This window comes from Adiantum capillus-veneris, chromosome 24 (assembly GCF_014529385.1).
Source record: "Adiantum capillus-veneris isolate H3 chromosome 24, ASM1452938v2, whole genome shotgun sequence".
NCBI classification, from domain to species: Eukaryota; Viridiplantae; Streptophyta; class Polypodiopsida; order Polypodiales; family Pteridaceae; genus Adiantum; species Adiantum capillus-veneris.
The window spans coordinates 52,741,557-52,761,534 of NC_140954.1; positions in this window are offsets into that span (position 1 = coordinate 52,741,557).

Below are 19,978 nucleotides of genomic sequence, written 5' to 3' on the forward strand. Positions count from 1 at the left end.
TCTCTCTCTCTACTTGTCCACACCCCAGCTCCGGCGGGCCGCTACATTATACCCCCCCCCCCCCTTGTCCACACCCTCTTTGGTCTTATACCCCCCTCCCCTGTTTCTTCCTACCATGGCGGACCAGCTCATATTCCATATACCCCCCCCCCCCCCCCCCACTTCACCTAGCTCTAAGTTTTTAGGGGTGGCCCGCCAATCTTAAAGGAAAGCCACACCCTCTCTCCCCTCTATCCTCTCACTCTCTCTCTCTCTCTCTTCACTACCCTCCCACCCTTATCCCTCACCATACCCTTTCTCTCCCTCTCTCTTACTCCATGGTGGGAACCCGCCCTATGGGAACCTAACCCCCCTTTAACTTATACTCTCTCTCTCTCTCTCTCTCTCTCTCTCTCTCTCTCTCTCTCTCTATATATATATATATATATATATATATATATATATATATATATATATATATATATATATATATATATCTCGTTGACCATTTCTCCCCCCCACTCTGTCGCGCGCTCCCCCCCGGCCCTCGTGGGCGCTGTGAACACCACACACCTAACCCCCACTATCCTCTCACATGCCACCCTCATCCCCTCTCCACACTCACCCCCTCTCGCCCTCACGCACCCGCACGCATACCGCTTGCAGCCGCTCTGTACACACCCGCATGCACACGCGCTTGCGCACGCAGTACACCTCCTACACACACACACCCGTGCACGCGCATACATACACACACACACACACACACTGGGTCACACACCTCTCTCTCTCTCTCACCCCACTCACCCCCTCTCTCCCCTCCGCCTCTGCGTCGCCCATAGCACCGTCGAAAAAATATATATATATATATACATATATATATATATATTGACACCCCCATTCCCACGCACGTAAACGCACACACACCTATACATATAATCACACCTATGTACGCAGATGCACCCGCACCCCTATACATACAACACACATGCATCATGCCAAAAATACAAAAAAACGAAGGTTTTGGCGACTACGATGACAAGTTTCACATCATCGAGTCGTCTTTAGAGAACGCAACAAGTAGATTCACCATCTCTTCTCCCTACCTCTCTATCACCACGGTGTGCCACCTTGCCGGAAGGAAGGTCATTGTAAATACTGCAAGAAATAATTCTCCCTCACACCCCCGAGGGTTTTCATCATTTCTCTCTCTCTCTCTCTCTCTCTCTCTCTCTCTCTCTCTCTCTCTGTGTGTGTGTGTGTGTGTGTGTGTGTGTGTGTGTGTGTGTGTGTGTGTGTGTGTAAGTTTGCGGTGTTCACATCACCGTGGTCTGCGTCCTAGCTGCTCAAAGCTAGGTGGTGCCCCCTGTTCACTTTATCGTGACCGGCTCAAGGCGTGCCATCGGCCCCCGGCGTTTTAGAGGCCTTCGAGTTCGTGTCTCTCTTTGCTCCCGTCATTTGGTGCCCCCACTGAGGAGGAGTTCTAAGAAACCTTGAGTTTACAATGCTGAAAGTGACACACACCATCAATCATGGACGAATGGCTAAAGGAATTTTCTAACTGGAGGATGGAAAAGAGGAGACTAAGGAGGCACTAGCCGCCTTCATTGAAGTACTACTGCTAGGTTGTAGTGTCGTCAGTATTCAAGAGGTAAGCTCCCCATCTCGTGTTGCTCGTTCTAACCACAAGTTGAGACAATTAGGTGGGAGGTCTATGAAGTGCTATCAATGTTGTCAACCAAAACACACTGTCAATAAGTGCCAACAACGAAGGCAGCGAAGGGGCTGAAATCGTCTACATCGACATTCATTGTGAAGAGATCATCCACATCAAAGGAGGAAAGAGAACGGTGAGGCCTCTCTTCCCTAAGGAAACTGCAACCAAAGTTATAACCTTTACTCCAAAAAGGCCTAAAGGGGCTGCTCAAGCCAAAGGTAAGGAAAGGATAAGCCAGTCTGGAAACACATGACCCCAAAGGGAGAAGCATCTAGCCAAGCAAGTGCTTCAAGCTCAAAGAGTTGGGTCGTACCCAGCTTGCCAAAGAGGAAGTCATCCAAAGCATCCAAAGCTAAGCGGCAGAAGGTCTCCTACCAATTCGCACGACGTATGCGAGTACTATCAGTCCACTTTGACAATCCTGAAGAAGAAGTGGTAAGAAGATTCCCATGCCCTAAGGAAGAGTGGTTCAGCTACTGCTCTCGTTGTTTTTGAAGACGGGTAGAGGGTCTTCCTCCTCTCACTGTACAACTTATCCTGAAGAAGCTCTCCACCATGGGTGAAATCCAGTGGGCTGGAGATGAGTTGCAACTGAATGGAGTGGAACTCATTCAGCACGCCGACTATGGTAATTATTTGCAGTTGCTGCTAGCCAAAAGGCTAGGAGTGGTCAGATGCGTCACCATCACCCCATATGTGCTAAGCGATGAAGGAAAGGTAGAGCCCATGAAAGGCGACGACCTCCTGTGGATGTGCCGACTCATCAACAGTAACACGGTAAGAGTATAAGTGAGTTCTTCACCCTCTGTGCATGATGGAAAATGGGCCGACAACATTCTTGTTTAGATTCCTGCATCATATGCATGTCAATATCTATGTAGATAGGAAAATCTTCTACCAATAGAAGATCGTGTACCTATTCGGTGTGGCGGTGCTAGGAGAAATCCTTAATTTCCCAAACCCTATCATTCTCCCCATATTGGATTACCACCATTCCTTTAATGTTTCTATCTTTATCTTGTTTTAACTATCCACCCAACTCTATAAAAAGCCGCTATGAGCCGCTATTGTTGTTAGTATAATATATATATATATATATATATATATATATATATATATATATAAAGTTTGTAATTTTGTGAGTTACTAAATGGCAAGTGTTTCTTTCCCCACATTCAATGGAAAGAAGGGAGAAGATCTCACCACCGACTTTTTGGATGATTTAGACATTGCTTGTGTGGTCTCCAACAAAGATGACGACGCTTCACGACTTCAAATTTTTCCTCTACTGATGAAGGTAGAAGCCAAGTCCTGGTAGAATGAATTGCCTCAGGCTACCAAGAATGCATGGGATGTGTTACATGTTGCCTCTGTAAAGAGGTTTGGTGGAGGCACAACCTCGGAGAAGCTATGGCAGCTACTGACGAAATTGAAGCAGGGAAGTCTGCTAGAGTATGCCACCTACGAGTCCAAGTTTGTGGACTTATGGGAGAGATGGGTTGCCTCACTGGAGGAAGACGAAGGAGATTCTAATTTCCTAAAGAAGGAGCGTTTCATTGCTGGTCTGTGGTCGTTGCTTAGAGAGAAGGTGAAGGGAAGGTTTCCTGCAACATATGAGTTGGCAGTAGAAGTAGCCCACCTTAACGACAAGAAGCTGCGCATGCAAGCAAGAGTAAACGAGTCATAGGAAACAGCTCGGCTCAACCAACCCCAGTGACTGCAACATCCAATCATAGAACCCAACCACAAGAGGCATCAGAGGAGCAGCAAGACCTGCTGAGTCGCATCACTACCCAACTAGAGAGTTTATCCGTTCATCTGGTGTAGAAAGGGCATGCACCTATCCATAACAAGGAAGGGGACAACGAAGGCAGAACCAAGAGTACCACTGCTACAATTGCGGGGAAGACAGCCATGGTATGTACTACTGTCCACATCCAAGGAGGTAGAATTTCAATAGAGAGGGGAGACAGAATTAGATCTCTCCACCAAGGGCAAGACCACCACCACCCAAGAAAATAGGGCCGATCCCACCGGTCCAGATCCTTCAACCACCCGTACAACAACAACCACCACCACAACCTCTCATTCCACCACTACCCCCACCACCTGCTGTAAACCAAGCGGTGAGTGTTACTAGCTTGGAGGCTAAAGGGAAGACAAAGGTAGAAGAATCAGTTCAAGAGAAGCACAAAGGGAAAGCAAAAGTAGAAGAAGTGGATGCTATGGGAGTGAAGCATGCCAAGCACGAGGAAGCCTCTCAAAGAGAAGAGAAAATGAAAGGGAAGGCCGAGTCTAGCAAGCAAGCAGCTAAGCCGCGACGGAAGATAGACATCGTGGATTTCTCACTAGGTGAGTATGCAAAACCCTATGACTTAGTTCAAGATGTGTTGCTGTAGGGCCCAAAGATAACTTGGCCCCAATTACTCCACCTTGCACCAAGAATGAGGAGGCAATGGACAAAAATGGTGAGTACCAGGAAATCAAGATCCATGATAGCTGGGGCTATCTCTGGAAGGGATCTCAATGACATCCTACCAACTATGGATGCCCACATCAAGGGGCAACGAATCTCAAATGTCTACATAGATGGTGGCGTGCAAATATGCGTCATGAGTGAAAAAATGATGCACCATCTAGGTCTAGAGGTAAGTAGGCCGGCACCGTGCCGAGCCAAACTGGCGAACAATGTAAGAGTGAAATGCGTGGGCATTGTGAATGCGGTCAAAGTAAAAGCATTCAATACATAAGTGGAGGTAGACATCTTTATCATGCCACACAAAGGGGAGGGCTACCCTATCATTCTTGGCAGACCCTGGCTCATGGCAATGGAAGCTAAGCAAGACTAGAGCACCGGAATGATTCAGGTGAAGGACGCTGTCAGGAGTTTTTTGGAGCAAGGGATTTTGCATATGTACATACCTATGCATGGTGCATCAAATAAAGAATTGCCCATTTTCCATAGCCAGGTGGTTACGTGGGGCCCACATGTGTACAGGTAGGACAACATGTACATAGTGCATCGATTTTCACTATTACCAGTACTAGTGTGTTTTTTCTATCATAATGAGGAGTTGGTAGCGCGGAAAAATTCTCGAGGAATCTATCCGCGGGTGGACGACATGAGGTAAGCAGGTGCGTCAGATGGCATCTAGTGGCGTCAAGAGGTCGAATGGGGTCAATACTTGCACGTGGATAAGTACGAACACGACGTAGGTGTTTCCTTGTGCTAATTATGCAGAAAGGTCATCATGAGGAACATATTTTGGGGCCACTTCACGTGGTGGCAGAATGCATTATTGAAAAAAGCCGAGTGCCAGGTGTGCGTATGGATGCAAAAAGGTGACAACTATGCACTGCGAGGTCAGTTTTTGGCCTGTTCCAGGTCCGTTTGAGGTCATCTAAAAGGCCAAGGGTGCCCAAATAATAAATCTAAGTGTGGGAACTGAAAAAACAGAGAGAAGATCAGAAAAAACGTGGAGAGAAGAGGAGGAACAGCCGCAACTGTGTTTTTGGGGTTTTTGGAGCCTGTTTTGGCCGTAAACTGCTCATCCGAGGTCGGATTTGAGCACTTTGACATTGTAGACTGGGGTTTTGGGCCGTTCCGGACGCGATGGTGCTTTCCATTTTGCCAAATTCCTCACTGTTTTCCTGCTGTTTTGGCTGTGTAAGTTTCTCCTATGATGAGCGAAGCTTCTGCTCCAGTTTGTGATTGTATCTGGCTTATTTTACCCATATTGTGTGAGCTATTTTCCCCATTGGTGTTGGCCCAAGCTCAGTTGTATCTAAACATCAGAAATTATCCTCTTTTGAGCTGAGTTTTTTTGGTGTGTGTGTGTGAGTATCTCTCTGTGTGGAGTGGGTAAATGGTAGTCTCTCTCCTCTCACTCCATAGGTGTGTTCCCTGTCTCGGCCAGGTGGGTTGTGTAAGCCGAGTGGTGTCCCATAGTGTGTGTGTGTATCTTCCCAAGAGTGCGTTTCGGGTTTCTATAGAGGCGTTCTGTGTGTTTCCATCGTGCTCACATTCTTTTGGTGTCCCCACTGAGGATCTTCTTCGAGTACCTTATGCTCCGAGCTTCAAGCTTCGAGATTCGGGGTTACAGGTTGCAGACTACAGAGTACAGGTTACAGGTTACAGTGATAGGTATAGGTACAGGTGATTCACACAGGTACAGGTAGCTGGAGCATAGTGATATACTAGCAGTGGTGTCACTTGCAGATGTTCTGGGTATGCATCAGTTAGCGCCTGTTTGAGCGCATTGTCTGCTGGATTGTACGTTACTTGTGTAAACTGCCATTGTACGCCTTTGTGGAGACATATTTGGTTTTATTTGGCAGTCCCACCCATTTCTGAGACTTGGTCTGGAAGATAGTCATTTCTGAGACTTGACTATACGCGATTTGCATTAGCCTTCGTGTGAGGGTCGATAGCGTGAGGTTTTATTGAGCTGGGGGATTCTCAAATGTGGATATCCTTTCGGTGATACAGGTAGCTGGAGCACCCTTTTGATGACCTCGCCATAGGCTATGTACTAGTGATTCCTATTTGATACTCGACTTCTATTGTTGGCAGTTTATGCATACATATACAGTCTATATTTTGGGTTCTCAGTGCTCTACTTCTGGGGAAACTCTGCCAAAATTTTTCCAAGTTGTGATGGCTGGTTTTTTGGTCTTTTGAGCCATTTATGTTGTTATGCTGCTGAAATTTTGGCAAAATCATAGGATAAGACAGGTGTGCCTTCTTGGGAGCTTCATGGTTGGCTTTAATGGATTATCAAAATGGCCCTCAATTCACTCCTTTTCATTTAACTCAGAGAATCCAGATAAATATTCATGTGTCCAACAAGATCTTTTTCCAGCAGCGCATAGTCTTTATGTTCGGGCCAAGAAGATTAAGAGAGATCCTGGAATGTCCTTTGCCTGTTGTAATTCCGATGATTAACTATGAAAACTCATTTGATGTGCATGTGTTTGTCCTTATCTAAAGTTGAGCTCCATTGAAGTTTTTGGGAATTGAGTCAGTCAAAAGTTTTGGGTTCTTGCACGTGTGTTCAAAGGGGTTCTCAAAGCATCGTAACTTGGGTAGCCATGGCTTTCTCTTATCCGGAGTTTCATGGAAGAAGTGATGAAGATGTGGAAGACTTTTTAGAAAATATGGAGGTTGCATGCATTAGCAACCAGATTCATGATCCTGCACAGACGTTACGTCTTCTCCAAATTTGTTTGAAGAGTGATGCACGAGTTTGGTCCAAAGCATTTGAAGAGGAGTTGCGTGTGGCTAATCCACCTGTAAGCTTGAGTTGGGACAATCTAAGGCATGGATTGGAAGTGGAGTTTGTGAAGATAGAAGATCCTGACAAAGTGTGGCAAGAAGTACAAGGCTTTAGTGCAAAAGGAAGGTGAGCCAGTAGATGTGTACATATGTAAGTTCTCACTGGCATGGGAGCGGATGTGCAAGGCCTTAGCACCACAGGTGCCCCCACCTGACATGATGAAGAAGTACAGGTTCTTGGCTGGTCTTTGGGAGAATATACGTCGGAGAGTGGAGCTAAAGAAGCCTAGGACATATGAAGATGCATTGGAGGTAGCAAGGAACAAAGAGTGGAAGCTGAGGAAAATGAGTCAGTTAGGAGTAGAGTCTTTGCCCATGAGGTCTAATTTGCAGCCTAGGGGTTCTTTGCCATGGGTTCATCATGAACCAGTGGTTTCTGTTACTCCTCAGGTTATGCCAGCAGTGGTCACTACAGCAGTGCAAGATGATGGTATAAGGCAAGACATGAGGCAAGTGGTAGATTTAATGAAGAATCTCAGCCTAAACATGCTAGGTCAAGTGGGAAATGATCGAGGTTGAGGGAGGTTTGAAAATCATCCAGGAGGTGAAGAAAGACCTAGGAATGGTGTTGGACAAAGTAATGGTAGGTTTTGGAGGCAGATGCCCACATGTTATAATTGTGGAGAGTTGGGCCACATCAGCCCGCAATGTGATAAGCCACCAAGGATGGAGGGAGACATGTATCCCTTGCCAAAATAGGTGCTAACTAGGTCAAATGATTATGGCATCGAAATTAAGGGAGATGAAGGAACTAGTGGATTAACCCATGAGGAAAAGGGAAAGACAAAAGTGTTAAGTGTAGTCACCTTGGAGAAGGCATCAAAGCTAGAGGATACAGTAGTGATGGCTATTGGGAAGAGGACCACAGAGGAAAAGGAAGGAAGAAGTGCCCCAGGTCCTAGTAAGAAGAAGGGAAAGAGTCATGAAGGAGAGGATGTCAAGGCCAAGAGGAAAAGAAGGGCTCGTCGTAAGTTTCATGTGTCAGATTTTCCACTAGGGGATGGGCAATTAAGCTATGACTTGAAGGAGGATCTAACAAGCAGGAAAGCCGATGTTACTTTTGGGCAACTTATAGAGATGGTGCCCAAGCTAAAGCAACAGTGGAAGAGGATGGTTAATCCAATGGAGAAAGGGCCAGAGAGAGGGCCAGTGAAGGTGTTGGCGATGGATGAGCTACCAGACATTTGTCCAATAGTAGATGTGTGGCACAAAAGAAAAAATCTGGGACAAGGTTATGTGGATGGTGGAGCCAAAATATGCATCATAACACACTCATGCGTTGAGAGGATGGGTCTCACAGTGATTGGGGTGTCAGGCTTTCGGATCAGATTGGCCAAGCATCAGAAAGTAAAATGTTTGGGTGTTGTAAAGAGCTTAGAAGTGGAGGCATATGATGCAAAGGCAGTGGTTGATTCTCATGTGATGCCAGCGGGGTTGGGAGCATATCCTATTATGCTGGGCAGACCATGGTTACGTGCAGTAGGAGCTGTTCAAGATTGGCGACGTGGTACGATTAGCCTCTATGGAAAGATAGGTGCCAAGAAGCTATATAATATGGACACAAGGAAATGATTGGAGGATCTCTATGAAGATGAGGATGAGTCTAGTGATGAAGACTATTCCACAGTGTCTAATGAGGACAGTGATAGTACTACCAACAGTGATGAGGATGCTGATGTTGCAATTCTTTTGATGGTGGACAAAGAAATCCAGGAGTCTGGTCTAGTTGCATTTGCAAATGAGTTCGAAGATGAAAGTGAAGGGCCTTATGAAGTGATTGAAGGGTTGATGCAAACCAAGGTTGAGTTATCAAAGATGCAGGAATTGATGACACAAATGATCAGTGGAGACCTCTCAGCTATGGATAAGGAGATATATTTGCACATGCTGGCTAGTTTTCCTGATTTGTTCATTACTTCATATGAAGAGATCAGAGGGTTCAAGGGCAAAGAGATGCATATAGAGCTGAAAGAAGGTGCTAAACCAATGCGGCAAAGGCTAAGAAGGATGGGTCAAGAGCAAATGGAAGCCTTGCAGGAAGAGGTTCATAGTCCCTGTGGAGACCACAGAATGCGTGAGCCCAGTAGTAGTCAGTCCAAATAATGATGGAAAGTGGAGGATTTGTGTAGATTTTAAACCCTTAAATGCAACCACTAAGAAGAACCCATATCCTCTTCCATTCATCGATCAGATCTTGGATTCAGTGGGGCAGGTTATGAGAGGTACAATGTGTGTGATGGTTTTTCAAGTTATTTTCAATTGAAGATTGCTCTTAAAAACCGCACAAAGACAACTTTTATTACACCATGGGGCTGTTTTTGCTACACAGTATTTCCGTTTGGGCTGACAAATGGACCATCTTTCTATCAAGAGAGATAAAATTGGGTATTGGAACCATTCATTGGTAGTTGTGTTAAAGCTTTTATGGATGACTTCTGTGTCTACAGCAGTAGGGCTGAACATCATGAGAAACTACAGATGGTATTGGCTCGATATGATGAATGTGGAGGACAACTAAATCCAAAGAAATGTCATCTAGCACAGCCAAGAGTGAAGTTATTGGGTCACATGGTGTCAGAAAATGACATTGAGGCTCATCCAGACAAGGTCAAGTCTATTATTCTTCTTCCATCACCTACGAGTACAAAGCAGTTGGCAACCTTTATACACAAAGTGAATTACATGGCACGGTTTATTCCATTGTCATCGTAGCTTCTTTATCCATTACAGCAAGTGGCAAAGCATGATCCATTGCAATGGGATGACCAGTGTGAAGAAGTGTTTCAAGAGGTGAAAGAGGTGTTAGGGGGGTTGTCAGCCATGCAGGCTCCTGATTGGGAGAAAGTGTTTTATGTAAATCCATCAGTAGGGGATGATGCCATTGGAGCCATGCCATTGCAAAAGGGGAAGGGCAGCCATTATATGAGACCAATGTATTGTGCAAGCCGAGTGAAGTTGGTAGCAGAGAGAAAGTTCTCGGAAGTAGAGCTAGTGATGGCGAGTGTAATATTTGCTTGTCGCGATTTCGTCATTACTTGCTACCACGACCTTTTGTTTTCTTGACGAGTTATGCCTTTTTGCCTCAGTTAATTAATGGCACTAACATGTCAAATGTGGTGAAGAAATGGGCAATTGAGCTGTACAAGGGCTACGCTATCTGATTTGCTCACTTACAAGGAGAATCCCCTCCTTGTTAAGGAAGAGGTGGTGATAAAGGTAGTTGAAGAAGTGCCACAGATCAACAATTCACATGTTTTGTTCTTTGATGGCTCATACAGAAAGAGCCATGATGCCGCTTCAGGGGGTATAGCACTTTATGATCCAGAGGGGAAGCTAGTATGCAAGAGAGGGTTCAAATTGGATGCGCATAGTAACAATGAGACTGAATATGCTACTTTGGACGCCGGATTACACATTTGTTTGAAGCATGGGGTTAGAAGGTTGAGCATAAAAGGTGATGCCTTGTTAGTGGTGAAGCAAGTGCTGGGTGTGTGGAAGAGCAAGAAGAGCTCATTGAAGGAAATGTGTTTCAGAATTAAAGGCATGCTAAAAAAGTTTGAAGCATGGAGCATCAGACACATTGAACGTGCTCTAAATGGAGAGGCACATGAAGCAGCTCAAGGCATGATTGGACAGTTATTTGTGTTGAGGACCAACTTACCTCTTTATCATGGCCGGGAGAGTTTGGCTCAAGAAGAGGATTTTTTGCTAACAGGAATCATTCCAAAGGACATTCAGAAGTCTAAGAAGTATGGTTTTGTTCGTAGAGCATACAGGTAAAAATTGATTGGCGATGTCTTATACATGAAAGGGACTGATCTCGTGTTGAGACGTGTACCTTGGCGGGAGGAGCTTTATAGAGTGTTGGAAGAGAATCATGAAGGTGCATGTGGTGGACATTTTTCTCTAAAGATCACCTTGCATAAGATCTTGCAAGAGGGGTATGTATGGCCTAGTTTGCAAAAGGGTGTTCACCATTGGTGTAGGTCTTGCAATAGGTGTCAAGCATTTGGGAAGAGAGTGTTGAAGCTAGAGCTACGAAAAACCATTATGACGTTTGATGTGTTTGAAAAGTGGGGGATTGATGCAATAGGCCCGTTACCTATCACAAGCAGGGGCAAAAGCTATATTTTGACTGCAGTGGACTATCTCTCTAGATGGGTAGAGGCTATAGCAGTAAAACAGATCACTACAAAGGATGTAGCAAAATTTGTGTATGATGAAATATGTTGCATGTTTGGGGTGCCATTGGAGCTACTTTCAGATAAGGGGCCAAGATTTAGAGCTAAACTGCTAGATTTTGTTGAGATGTCGAGCTCTACATCTTGAGCTGGCATCCACTATGGGTCTTGGCCGCTTACGACATTTACTCACTGGCGCGTTAGGTGACCGACACGGAGGATCTCTGCCAGTGATTCTACAGCTGGACTACACTTATAGTGCCAGCCTAGTACGCTTCTAGCGTGTTCACACTTAGTGACCGCATGTACATATGTGCTACTTTTCAGTTTTAGCACTTAGTCATTTTGTACTCTCTTTTCTGTACAAAGAAGAAGAAGCTTTCCATCTTTGTGTGCTTTATGCTTGTCTTGTGTAGCTCTCTTGCATCCTCTTTCTTTACATGGTATTAGAGCCTGGTGCAGGCAAGAGAGTCTAAGAGAGCAAGAGCATCACAATCCCTTTGTTCGTACAAGTTTTTGAACAGGTCTACAAAGTGCAGTATACAGAGATTTACTATACAAGTACAGTGGTTGTATGTACGCTTGATTGTGGACACTCGTTGAGTGTAGAAAGCGTTACATATACCACGATAGCAGGTTCAGCAGATTTGCAGGTTTTTGCAGATTTCACCTATTTTGTCTTAATGCTTCAAGATGTCTGACGGTTTCAATCATATTTTTACTGAGAAGCTTGAGAAGAATAACTACCCTGCATGGAAGTTCAGAATAAAAAAATTCCTAAAAGGAAAAGGTTATTGGGACTATATAGAAGGAGACAATGAAAAGGAACCAGAGATTCTCGAGGCAAATGCTACAGCAGAACAAAGAAAATCTTTGAGCGATTGGCAACAAGGCCAGAGCAAAGTGATGTATTGGCTTTCTATGAGCATCACAGATGGCATGATGGGCTATCTACAAGATGGTGAAACCCCCGCCATTGCATGGAAAAACTTAGGCAAAGTGTTCCACGTGAACACCAAGGCCAAGAAGCTTCAACTAAAGTCGGAGCTAAATCAGGTTAAGAGGAACAACCTCTCCATCAATGATTATGCTTTGAAGATCAAGAGTATCATTGAGGCTCTTGGATCTATTAAAGTCTCAGTGGAAGACGATGACATTGTCCGTGCATGCTTGGATGGTCTAGGAGATGAGTATGTACATTTCAGGTCTTCCATGAATACAAGAGACGACATCCCCGTGTTCCAAGATTTGATTTCTATGCTTATTCTTGAGGAGAAGAACCTTGACACATCTTCTTCTCATGGAAGAAATAATTCTGAAGAGGCCTTCTATTCTAACTCCAACAGAGGTAGAGGTAGAGGTCATGGTCGAGACCCAAGGGGTTGCAGAGGCCAATTTCAAGAAGGTCAATCAAAGCAAAACAATACAGGTGGCAGGGGAAACCAGTCTCAAGGCAGGGGGAGTCAAAGAGGTCATGGTGCAGGATCAAGCACGGAGCAACATACTCCAGATAGCAGAGAATGTTGGACTTGTGGTGAAAGAGGTCACATTTCACGTGACTGTCCAAAGGGAAAAGCAAGTGGAAAGAGAGAACAGGGCAACTATGCATCTACTAGCAGAGATGCAGATGACAGCAAAAACGAGTGTACGTTTGTTATGCAGGATGTAATGAATACAATTACTGCAAATAATTCCACCCAAGATGATGTTTGGTATGTGGATTCAGGTGCCTCTAATCACATGGCGTCTCGTGGAGAGTGGTTTAGAGATATGCGCAAACCAGATGTGTCAGGCTATGTGCAGACACGAGATGACACAGCTCACCCCATTGCTCATGTAGGGGACATACCTCTAAATACGAAGAGTGGGAAATCAAAGTACTTAGCAGATGTACTTCATGTCCCAAACATTACAAAGAATCTTGTTTCTGTTGGACAAATGGTTGAGCAGGGTTTGCAAGTTCGCTTCAATCCCAATGGCTGTTATGTAGAAGATTTCCAGAATGGCTGTAAGCTGATCACAGAGGGCAAATGTGTGGGTAGAATGTTTACGCTGAATGTAGACATGCCTGAGGTAAAAGCTGCATTATTTGCACAGGGCACAGGTGTTGTGGCTGATGTTGACATTTGGCACAAACGCATTGGCCATGTCAATGAGCAGAGATTGCGCAACATTCCGAATGGTACTTATCAAATAGCTAATCTGGATGGGATTCTACATAAGTCAAGGATAAATAGATTGCGTCTTAAATTGTATCATGCTAGATTGATGATGGTGGAGCAAGATGATCTGTCTGTGGAGCAAGTGATGATGGTGAAGGATGAGGGACCTATGACGCGGCGAGTCTCATATCACCTTTTGCTGCTGCTGATCATGAATGATCTAGCAGGCTAGGGGATGGGCAAATTATGTCATGAGTTTTTTGGATCAAGGGATTGCGCATATGTACATACCTATGCATGGTGCATCAAATAAAGAATTCCCCATTTTCCATAGCCAGGTGGTTACGTGGGACCCACATGTGTACAGGTAGGACAACATGTACATAGTGCATCGATTTTCACTATTACCAGTACCAGTGTGTTTTTTCTATAGTAATGAGGAGTTGGTAGCGCGGAAAACTTCTCGAGGAATCTATCCACAGGTGGACGACATGAGGTAAGCAGGTGCGTCAGATGGCATCTAGTGGCGTCAGGAGGTCGAATGGGGTCAATACTTGCACGTGGATAAGTACGAACACGTGGATAAGTACGGACACGACGTAGGTGTTTCGTTGTGCTAATTATGAAGAAAGGTCATCATGAGGACCATCTTTTGGGGCCACTTCACATGGTGGCGGGATGCGTTATTGAAAAAAGTCGAGTGCCAGGTGTGCGTATGGATGCAAAAAGGTGACAACTATGCACTGCAAGGTCAGTTTTTGGCCTGTTCGGGGTCCGTTTGAGGTCATCTAAAAGGCCAAGGGTACCCAACTAATAAAGCTAATTGTGGGAACTGAAAAAAAACAGAGAAGACCAGAAAAAACGTGGAGAGAAGAGGAGGAACAGCCGCAACTGTGTTTTTGGGGTTTTTGGAGCTTGTTTTGGCCGTAAACTGCTCATCCGAGGTCGGATTTGAGCACTTTGACATTGAAGATTGGGGTTTTGGGCCGTTCCGGACATGATGGTGCTGTCCATTTTGCCAAATTCCTCACTGTTTTTCTGCTTTTTTGGCTGTGTAAGTTTCTCCTATGATGAGCGAAGCTTCTGCTCTAGTTTGTGATTGTATCTGGCTTATTTTACCCATACTGTGTGAGCTATTTTCCCCATTGGTGTTGGCCCAAGCTCAGTTGTATCTAAACATCAGAAATTCTCCTCTTTTGAACTGAGTTTTTTTGGGTGTGTGTGTGTGAGTGTCTCTCTGTGTGGAGTGGGTAAATGGGTAGTCTCTCTCCACTCACTCCATAGGTGTGTTCCCTATCTCGGCCAGGTGGGTTGTGTAAGCCGAGTGGTTTCCCATAGTGTGTGTGTGTGTGTGTGTATCTTCCCAAGAGTGCGTGTCGGGTTGTTATAGAGGCATTCTGTGTGTTTCCATCCCGCTCACAACGCTAAAGGGAAGTCCATATTCTACAATATGAGGACTGGGAAGCAACGCAACATGATCTTGGAAGCCTCAGAAGATGAGTCCTCTAGCGACTATCCAACCACCTTAGGAGAAGAGACAACCACCACTAACGGGAGTGACACTAGCAGCGAAGTGATGGGGGTCATTCTTAAAGATCCAAGAAGATTGACACAATCTGAAACACCCCCGACAAACCAAGAGGAACCATCAGGTATGCATTCCTTAGAGGATGCAGGTAAATTACAAAGGATGCTCTCAAATGAGTTAACCGACGAAGAAAGGAAGGAATATGTCTCCATGCTAGGTAACTTCACTACTTTGTTCATTGATGGCTATGATAAGATCACAGGAATTACAGTGGCACAACACCACATAAGACTCAAGGAAGGTAGTAAACCCGTGGTGCAAAGGCTCAGAAGACTTGGAGTAATCCAACAAGAAGCACTACGTAAAGAAGTGAGAAGTTTGCTACAGGTAGGTTTCATCTACCCTGTCGAAGACTCAGAATGGGTCTCCCCAGTAGTAGTCACACCAAAGAATAATGGCAAGTGGAGAGTCTGTGTGGACTATAAACCTCTCAATGCAGTCACAAAGAGGGATCACTTTCCCCTCCCATTCCAGGATGAAATTCTCAATGAAGTGGCGGGTCACGAACGATACACAGTGTGCGATGGCTACTCAGGATACTTCTAGATTAGCATTGCGGAAGGAGATCAGAAGAAGACAACCTTCATCACACCTTGGGGATGCTTTGCTTACAGAGTGATGCCTTTTGGCCTCACTAATGCTCCGACCACATTTCAGCGCTATGTGAACTTTGTTTTCCAACCCTACTTTGGAACGTCAATACGGGTTTTCATAGATGATTTTTGCATCTATAGTTCACAAGCCCTCCATTTAAGCAAAGTCTATGATGTCTTAACCAGGCTTCAAACCTTGGGTGTCCAGCTCAACGTGGATAAGTGTCACATTGGTGAAAGCAAAGTCACTCTCCTTGGCCATGTTATTTCAGAAAAAGGGATTGAGGCTGACCCTAGCAAGATACAAGCTTTGGTATTGATAGCCAATTTTTGAAAATCAAAGAAAAAAAAGAAAAAAGGGTTTATTTTTCCTTTGCCGAAGCCGTGGCGGCACCGTCGGAAGGCTCGAAAACGCCTGGTCAACCGCACGATGCTGGTTTTTACTAGCATGGCCTCGTCACATGGCTCCCCCCTTGATTGGCTGGCCTTATCACCCCCCATGCCCTCGCTCGTCCATGCCCCAGCCTAGCAGGCCGCCCTTGGTTTCACTCTCCCTTATCTCTCTCTCCTTGAGTGTTATTTCCCCGGCGGGCATCGAATGAAATCTCTCTCTCTCTCTCTCTCTCTCTCTCTCTCCTCTCTCTCTCTCTCTCTCTCTCTCTCTCTCTCTCTCTCTCTCTCTCTCTCTCTCTCTCTCTCTCTCTCATATGCCCTCCGCACCTCCCTCTTCCCCTCTCTCCCTTCTCAGAAAAAAGCTCTCTCTCCCTCATCCATTTCAACCCCTCTCTCTCTTGCTCACAGCCAACAAGGTGGCCACATGCGCGTAGGTGGTCCAGCTAATCCTCTCTCTCCATCTCCCTCGTGGCAGTATTCAAGAGGTAAATTCTCCATCTCGTGTTGCTCATTCTAACCACAAGCTGAGAGAATCAGGTGGGAGGCCTATGAAGTGCCATCACTGCTATCAACCACAGCATTTTGTCAATGAGTGCCGACAGAGGAAGTGAAGAAAGATCGGTGAGTTTTGCTTTTGAAAACTACGACACTCTTACGAGAGTCAGATTTTCTGTAGCACCAAGTGTCTTCTCTCTAATGCTTTGAGAGGAGTCATCAACTACATAAACCACAAAGTCTAAGTCTGAAAGCTTGAAGCATTTGGTGGACGCAAGTGGGCCTACACTCTCTCTAGGCCTGGAGAGTTCAAATGAAGTTCAACCACCCAAGCACCGTCGTCGCATGCAGAATGGAAAGCCGATTGAGGCAGACTCTTCTTGCCCAGTCTGTTTTGAACCTAATATGGAGGATTGTGTGGACTACTACAAGAGGTAGGAGCATGTGGTGAAGGTGTCACCTCGTCAACACCTAAGGTACGCAACCCTAGTGGTCAAGATCCTTGCCCTACACCCGGCATGGATAATAACAATAGGCCAAAAGTATTTCCTTTCCGTTTCTTTTAACACATGCATGTAAATATGTATATTGATAGGAAGATATTCTACCAGCAAAAGATTGTTTTCTTATTCGGAGACGAGATGCTTGATGAAATCCTGAGATCTCCACCCCATCATCTTGCCCCTTCTGAATTACTACCACTCTTTTGATGTAAGCATCTTTATTCTGTTCTAGCTTTGTGATCCATTCTTTATCCTATTTTAACCTCTCCACCCAACCTTATAAAAAGCCTCTATGAGCCGCTACTGTCATTAATCTATTAAAAAAAAAAGGTATATAATTTCTTGAGTCACTACCATGGCAAGTGTTTCTTTCCCCATGTTTAGTGGAAAGAAGGGAGAAGATCTCACCACCAACTTTTTGGATCATTTCGACATTGCTTGTGTCATTTCCAATAAAGACGATGATGCTTCATGACTTTGAATTTTTCCTCTACTGATGAAAGTAGAGGCCAAGTCCTGGTATAATGCATTGCCCCAGGCTACCAAGAATGCATGGGATGTGTTAAGGGCTGCTTTTTTAAAGAGGTTTGGTGGAGGCACAACCTCGGAGAAGCTATGGCAGCTACTACTGACGGAATTGAAGCAGGGAGGTCTACTAGAGTATGCCACCTATGAGTCCAAATTTGTGGACTTATGGGAGAGATGGATTGCCTCACTAGAGGAAGGCAAAGGAGCACCTAATTTCCTAAAGAAGGACCGTTTCATTGGTGGTCTATGGTCGCCGCTTAGAGAGAAGGTGAAGGGAAGATTTCGTGCAACATATGAGTTGGCAGTAGAAGTAGCACGCCTTAAGGACAAGAATCTGCGCATACAAACAAGAGTAAACGATTCAAAGGAAACAAGCTCGGCCCGACCAACCCCAGTGACTGCAACAGCCAGTCATAGAGCCCAACCGCAAGAGGCATCAGAAGAGCAGCAAGACCTGCTAAATCGCATCACCACTCAACTAGAGAGTTTATCCGTGCATCTGGTGCAGCAAGGGCATGCACCTGTCAGGAATCCAGAACAAGGAAGAGGACAACGAAGGCAGAAGCAAGAGTACCATTGCTAGAATTGCGGGGAAGACAGCCATGGTATGTACTATTGTCCGCATCCAAGGAAGCAGAATTTCAATAGAGGAGGGAGACAGAATCAAATCTCTCCACTAAGGGCAAGACCACCACCACCCAGGCAACCAATCTCACCTGTTCAAATCCCACCACCAACCGTGCAACCACAGCTAGCCCCACCAGTTCAATGCCAGTCACCAATGCAACCACCACCACAATCACCACTTAAACTCAAATTACGCCCACCACCAATTGGTACCCGCACACCAAGTCTCATTGGTCTTGCAAAAGAGGTCAAGATAAAGATAACAAAATAAGGATCAAGCGAGAAGTTTATTCAAAGGACTGAAGCAGCGGGACAAGAGGTTAAAGAATCAAAAGATGCTACCCCAGTAAGTCAAGAAAATTGTGTCACAAATGTGAGTACATCTTTAAACTTGGATGAAATAGGCACCAAAGAGATCAATCGACAGCATTGGGCAGTAAGGGTAAGAAGGTGTAAAGTGTTGATCAGGCCTTGTCAGAGTAAGAGAAATGCAAAGAGCATGGAAGATACAAGATAAGAGGAAGACCAGCCTTCTCTAACAAGGCTTTGCAGAAGATGGACAACATATCAAGCAAAGGGGAGGGCTTTAAAAACAGGAGCATGTGCGCCAGCATGGACCAAGGACAGTGTAGCAAGCTAAACGAATCTTGCATCAAGGAAGTTTCATTAGAGGACCATAACGAAGAGGTAAGCAAGACTGAAGTTTTGGAGTTGGATATTGCTCCAGAGGCTTGGCAGCGGAGCAAGACTTTATTGTGTAGTGTCATAGACTTAGAGATTGGTAATGCCTTTGGTCTATTGAAAGGTGTTATAAACTTGGAGATGGGTGATGCCTCCAGTTTATGTCAGGGTGTTCAGAGTAAGTTTGATTATCAATATGTTGCCAACCTTTTAAGGATGTTCCAAACTCCTCCACAACACAGCATTGTGTTTACATGGGATGCATCAGACCTATGGCTATGGCTAGCCGCTATAACATATAGAGATAAGATCAGCATGGAGATAAGAGTTAAGGAGCCATGGATAGACAAAAGGCTGATAGAATCCAAGAATGAAGTCCTCATTCCCAATTTGGTACAATTTTTTACAAATAGTGCATCCTCTCTTTGGAGAAAGGTAAGTGGATCATGCTTGTATCTAAGCCGCAAGGTAGGTGGCTTACTATCAGCATCAGAAAAGGAAGCTGACATGTTTGAGTACACCCAAGAGAAGCATGATATGCTTGCAGGTTTTTCCAATCGCGACAGTAAGCAAGATTTTGAAGACAACTGGAGCTCACCAAACCAACAAGGTGGCCATATATGGTGGATTCTTGGCACACTCTTGGGAATCATAATTTTTAGTTTTGTCTTTGTAGGAGCCAAGATGCTCATTTCCCCTCTTGCTACTACTGGTGGTTACAAATTTGGTCCTATTTGGCATTCAAATTTTATTATTTGGACACTGCAGATAATGATCCTATTTTTCACTTGGGATCCAGGAGGACATGGGCACAAAGTCCTGAAAGCCATGGGCTTCCCGTTTAATCAACCGACACTATTCCAAGTAACAGGCTATCACCCGGACCTGTTGCAGATTCATGAATATCCCAAAAATCTCACCAATGGCCAAATGGAATGGCTAGTTCACAAGGCAACTCGATATCGGCTCCTACAACTCAGCTGAAGAAGAATCAGAGTCAGGGCTAGAGACATGAATGCCTCTAGCCAAAAGGGGAGGGATAATGATAGCCGATTTTTGAAAATCAAAGAAAAAAAATAAAAAAGGGTTTTATTTTCGTGTGCCGGAGCAGTGGCGGTACCGTCGGAAGGCTTGGCAATGCTTGGTCAATGGCACGACGCTAGTTTTTACTAGCATGGCCTCGTCACATGGATCCC